Genomic DNA, 6376 nt, shown 5'->3' with positions numbered 1-6376 from the left:
AGACAGGTAATCAACATTACAGGAAATTTTAAGATAAAATTGAAAATTTTAAAAAGCATATATATTATGTAATAATTCATAGTAGTTAGAATTCTTAGTAATTGGTCTTTTAAAAAGTCACGTATCTTTTAAAAAAGGTATTTGACTTTATTTTCTAAAGAAAATATTAATATTTTAAAATAAATCCTACTCTATAGTAACGGTATAAACAGGATCATGGGATGTAAAAATACCTTGACATAAAACTTGTGTAACACCTGCATTTTCCAGATGTACAGGGTGAGCTTGATGGACCATGGCACCTTTTGCATGACATGAGCACAATGTATAAACAATATATGACATCAGCACTGTACCATTCTTTGGAATATAAGTTGAAAAGATAAACTCCACAGATAAAATGACTACTAAAATCACTGTAGAGTATTTATTGGTGTTTCTAAAAGGAAAGAAGAGATATGTTTTTGTTAAGAGTTAAAAGATTATTGTACTCATATCAGCTACATCATCTAAATTTACTTTGAAAAACACACAATCATTATAATCAGGTGTCTATGTGAACAACATATACTAAAAATAAGAAATCACTGTTCATTTAGATAGCCCAATCAACACCGAAAAAGCATGATACCCAGAAATCATTGCTTTTTGAAACACTAATAAATAGATTAAGGGCAAAAACATACAGAGAAAAATAATGTCTCACATGGTCATCATGAAAGATATAAACTGAATATGGGATCAAGGTAAAAAAAAAATGTTAAAATGTTACTCCACAGAGTAAACACCAGGTTAAATGATCTGTGGGTAAACTAACTTTCTAAATTGGGGAATTAGTACAATAAAAAGGACCAAATAGGTTTATATGATGCCATAATTTTGATGTTCCTTGCTGTTAAATCTTTATTAGGATTAGGTTGTCTTTTTTTTTTTAAGTCTTTTGTCATTACTATAGATTTTATTTTCCCAGAGACTAAATCTCTCATGCATCAAAAATATTACAGAAACATAAAAAATAAATGAGTGTTGTTCTACATGGTGCAAATTCAATGTGTTTGATTGTTTGTTTGGATTCTGGTTGATACAGACTGAGTTCTTAAGTAGCATCCTATGCTCTTCCTAAGTACTAGTTACACATTTGCTGGTTTTGGTTTTAAATATTATGGTGTTTCTATGTTTTCCACCACTCAGAATAAGAAAAACAAAAACAAACAAACAAAAAAGACTGTCCGTAGAGACCAAATGTCCTGATTAGGAAGAATATATTTATGATATAACCCTCACATGAAAGTGTCCACCAGAAGAATAATGTCCTTTAAATAACTCCATCGTACTGCATCTCGGTCATGAGAGAACTTCGTGAGTTTATTATTTCCTTCCCATAGAAAGTTCTATCCACATCCTTTCATATAATGTCTCTGAGGTTGAAATTAAGCAGGCTAGATGACTGCAACATGATTTGTGAGGAATCAACGTTGAAATTTATTCTACAACAATTAATTGCTGAACTAATCATTCACCAAGATACTTTGAGGGAATAAAATGTCATATTTTGAAGATCCAGATCTGCAAATGATCAAAATAGTTCCCAGTGATGAAACAGAGGTGATACTAACTCAATGAATGCAGAACGTTAGCATCTTGTTGATGAATGTTGAACTGATTATTGAGAATATATGCCTTTCATGACCACAGAGAGGCCAGGATATTATTTTTACCATGTCTTCTAAAGTCCTCATCTCCACAGCCAAATAACATTGGTGATCTAAATGTCTGAGGTCACAGTACTCATTCCAACGCTCTGGTAGGAATCTAGATTTTCAATGACTACAGCTTACTCTCTATTAGAGGAGTAAATTCAATTGTATAGTAAAAGCTGTGTTACTTGAACTTAAATGTCACTATGTACAGTGAGTTTATAAGCCCTAAGAAGTGGAGTTCATAAAGCCTGTAGCCTTTACATCTCAAATAGCACCCGAGCCCCCTTGTTTCCAGTAAGGAAGGGCCTCTTTCATATTAAAATGTTTTAATTTAGTATTCCTTTAATCAACTTTGTGCCTATTAGAGGTAATTTTTCCATCCTCAAAGCCTTGGCTTTTGCCTGACTCTGGTTAAGATTCCCATAAATTTACTCCATGACATGAGGTAATACCTCAACTGCATTTCAAAAGATTATTTTGCTTCACTAATTATACATGACTGCTCCTGAAATTCTTTGTAAGAAGATACTTTATGTAAACTTCATGGTCTGTCCACCATTATTCAAAACCAACCTCTATTAAAGGGTTAACCACTTCAACTGAGTCCCTGGGACAAACACCTCTCAAGCCAGCAATGGCAATAGTAAAAATAGTAAATGTTTATTAATACTTATTATGTGCCAGGAGCTTTAGATGTATGAATTCATTTAAAACAATCACCCTATGAGGTAGATACTATTAGTACCCTCATTTAATAGATGGCTCAAAGAGCTTAAGTAATGACATGCTTAAAGTCATCAAGGCTATTAAGTGCACAAGTGGGATCTGAACTTAGGTAAGCAGACTCCAGAGCCTACGTTTTTCCACTTCACTGCACTGCCAGAAGAGGAATAAAATAGACACCTCAATGGGATTACCTCTAACACTCAGATCACCTAAAACCTTGGGGCACAATTTTTGTAGTGGTGGTCTATTTTTTTTGACTTCTTATCCATGTCATTTTGGTCTCCATGTTTCACCCCTGTCACATCTATCCTCAAGAAGTCAATCACCACATGCCATTTCCTGGGGATCAAGTTTCCCTTGGTGTCACTCTGTGTAAGCTTGTCCTCATGACACTACATCTCTGGCTCCAGATATGTCCCTCTCCTTTCTCCTTCTCCTCTCTCCTTTCCTTCCCAACTTTTGTGCTCCTAGTCTTCCAGAGATAAAGGGGGATGATGAAGAGCACGGTTTTCTTTCCAAACCCTCAGGAAATGGATTTAGAGTTCTCACGGTGACCATATGTCTTAACTCTAAATGCTAGGCAAAGATTTGATTCAGGGGATTTTATTCACTCTAGAAAACTGGAGAAATTGCTTAGGGGGTAAAGTTGAGAAATAAATTAGCTTTCAGTAGCACACTTATCACATAGCTAAGAGGACAATGTACTTCTACTGTGGGCTGAATCTGGTATAGAAGAAAACATGGATGTTCACTTTAAATTAGCTCTGTGGCATTGACATTTATGAATTTTTTGTGGGGCTACTCAGTTTCTAAACCTTGTTCCTGTTTGAAAAGGGGGAGTGAGCATCATGCCTCTCAGTGAAGACCCTGAAGAGGATGAGATAATTCCTTTCATTAATACCAGAGGTGAGGTCTTAGGCACATGACTAGTCTTGGCTGATCAAGTGCTCCGCCTGGTCTTGAATTTTTGACAGTGACCCAAAACCAAAGGATAATTCAGAATTCATATAGAATAGTGGTGTCCAGAAGAGATGGGACCAGCAGTGTCCAGCAGTAGTAGCCACCCACCCTGGTAGTGGCTAAAAGAAAAAATGGCAGTATTGACCAAAATAATATCCTAATAAGACTATTGCTATATTACTGTCTTGGTTGCCATAGCAGCTGTCTTAACAACACTGAGTCCTGTGCAGTTCATCAATCTATTCTCCCAGATTTACCATAGGTTCTTCAGATGATCCATATTCTCACTAAAGTTCTTTTTGGCTAGTGATTTCCATCTCTTTCAATCAAGGATGCTGCCTAATACATCCTATTTCTCCTTACATTCTTTACTTCTAGGACAAAAATAGACTAAGAAGACAGTTATGATGTCTTTGTAATCTTCCCTTTAGCTACTTTCATGCTTATTTAACAGTAACCCATAAGAAAGAGCTTGGGTTTGGGCTTCTTCATACAGTACAAATGACTGTTGGAGTGAGGGTTCCAATAATTTATTGTGCTTGTATTTTGCATTTACTGTTTGCCTAGGAAGCAAGCCAGGTATTTCATATGAGCTGTTTAAATCTTTTTCGCAAACTATTTCAGTTATCATTTTAACATGAAAATATAGCATAAAAGAAATACAACTTAAAATGGAAACATATCAAGTTGACCAACCATCTGGTATTACAACCATGAGTAAAATAAGAAAGTAAGAAAGACATATAACTATGAGAGTCTATAATGAATTTCAATTTAGATGAATTAGAGTTCAGTAAATCTACACTTCAGTGAAGAAACTTAGAATGGGGCAGGAAAGAAAGATAAGCAAACATCACATTACAAGGCAAAAGTGGTGGTGTCAGAGTAGTTTTTAGGTGCTAATCCTTGCAGGAGTAAGAGATGTTTCTATGGAACAAAATAGGAGAAAAAAAGAGGTACTATAAGGAGATAAAAGTATTAGGGTTTTAATAATAATTATTATAGCTGATGTCTATTGTTTACTCTGTGTCTGGCTGCTCTTTTTGTTTTGCAAACATAAGATCATTTCATTCTCACCACACTACTGGGAAAACAATGGCATTACTTTCAACTTGCAAAAAACAAAATTGAGACTTAACGAGGGAAAATAAATTGCCCAACATCATTGAGCTAATCAGCAGTCACGATGATACTGGAATCCAAGCAGTTTGACTTAAACTTTGGGTTTCTAACCAATAAGATGGATATGAAGGAGACTGGTGTCTTAAGATGGAAATGTGGGAAAAGTTGAGTTAGGAAACTGTTAAAGCGCATTGTGATGAAGAGATGAGAAGACCTGAAATAGAGAAGGGGAACCAGTGATGGAAGATGGGAGCTCTTTGCAGAACATGTAAATAAAAAGTTTAAGCAGAATTAGCAGCCAATAAATAAGGAGAGACAGATAAATGGAAAATTATTTTTCTCAAGTCTGAAATTTCAATTTTGGAGGTTGAAATGCTGAAAAGTAGCGCAGGGAAGCAGACAGGGTACACCTGTGAGAAGAATAATTTATTGGTTAGAACATGTCAAGGTTCAGTTATATATGCAGGTACATTTGGAAACATTCATTAAGCAGATAAATGGCAGGAGAAAGACCAGATTGAGAGAGATGCCATACTCTGCAATAAAACTATAGGGTGCCCAGTTAAATTTGCATCTTAGATAAACAACATTATTTATTTATTTATTTTTAGCTTAAGCATGTTTCATGTAGTATTGTGGGCATATTAACACTAGAATGTTTTTGTCATTATCTGAAATTCTAATTTCACAAGGTATCCTTTATTGTGTCTGGCATCCCTATAGACTGGAAATTCAATATGAACATTACCAATTTGCAGAAAGTAAACCATTGATGGCTGAGAGTGAATGAAATTGCCTTAAAAAAAAGAGAGAAGTTAGAACAGTGGGGTCTGTGGTGGAACACAAAGCTTCACCTTTCCCCTCATCTACTCTCTCTGCCTTGTAACTGTGTACTGTTCCCTGCTCTGATTCCTGGCTCATATAACATGCTGTGACCAATGAAGAGGCAGACTCGATGACGTGCCAGTTCTGAGTATGCATGTCCTTGCAGGAACCTCTTCTGCTCTCATACCTCTGCCATCTTCATAAGAACATACCTGGTCTAGCCTAACTGGAGCATGAAAGTCATGCAGAGCACAGGCAAGTCCCCCATTAACCTCAGCCTACAGTCAGCCAACCCCAATCATGAGAGGGAACCCAACGAGATTATTGCACTTTCCCCAACTGTTGGATGGGTGAACATCAATCTTCTCATTGTACAGCACCGAGGCTTGTGGTTGTGTGTTTCACAGCAGTGTGATGGCAATAGAAGATGGTCACAAAGCCTTGGTAAAATTGATAAAGAATTGGAAGCCCATATTGGGCTTACATTCCCTGGGGAAGACACGTAGTATGTGAATACACAAGCAAGTGTATGACATCCGCTGGTGATAAGTGCTGTGAAGAAAAAGTCATCTGAGGGACTAGTGGTCAATTAGGGTATCAGGGAAGGCCTCTATGAGAAAGGCATATTTGTACATATTACTGTGAGATTACTGCTGGAATCAGGAAAAGCATCCAAATGAAGATAGTACTCAAGTGGATTTCGGAAGACAAATAGAAACTCATTATGAGAAGGGAAGAGCAGACGTCTGGGGTGAAGGACAAGCTAGTATAAAGGCAAATATTTGACAAAGATTATTGATCATTTAGATAAATACACATATTAGCTCAGTCAATGTTTATTAAATATATGACTGGTGGGCCAACTCTATGGCTCATGCACTTCTGTAATTTGCTTTTTAACCGAATCATCTTAGATTTCTTTCTATATCAGCACAATGAGAGCTGCATTGTTTTCATTATAAAAGCAGCATTATGTGTCATCTCAGGAATAGACATAAAGAGCTGTTTTAAACACAGAACTTTTAACAAAGGGTGGCAGGCTT

Source organism: Galeopterus variegatus, unplaced genomic scaffold (genome assembly GCF_000696425.1).
Source record: "Galeopterus variegatus unplaced genomic scaffold, G_variegatus-3.0.2 Scaffold7005, whole genome shotgun sequence".
Lineage (NCBI taxonomy): Eukaryota > Metazoa > Chordata > Mammalia > Dermoptera > Cynocephalidae > Galeopterus > Galeopterus variegatus.
Note: the sequence above shows the minus strand (reverse complement) of the source record.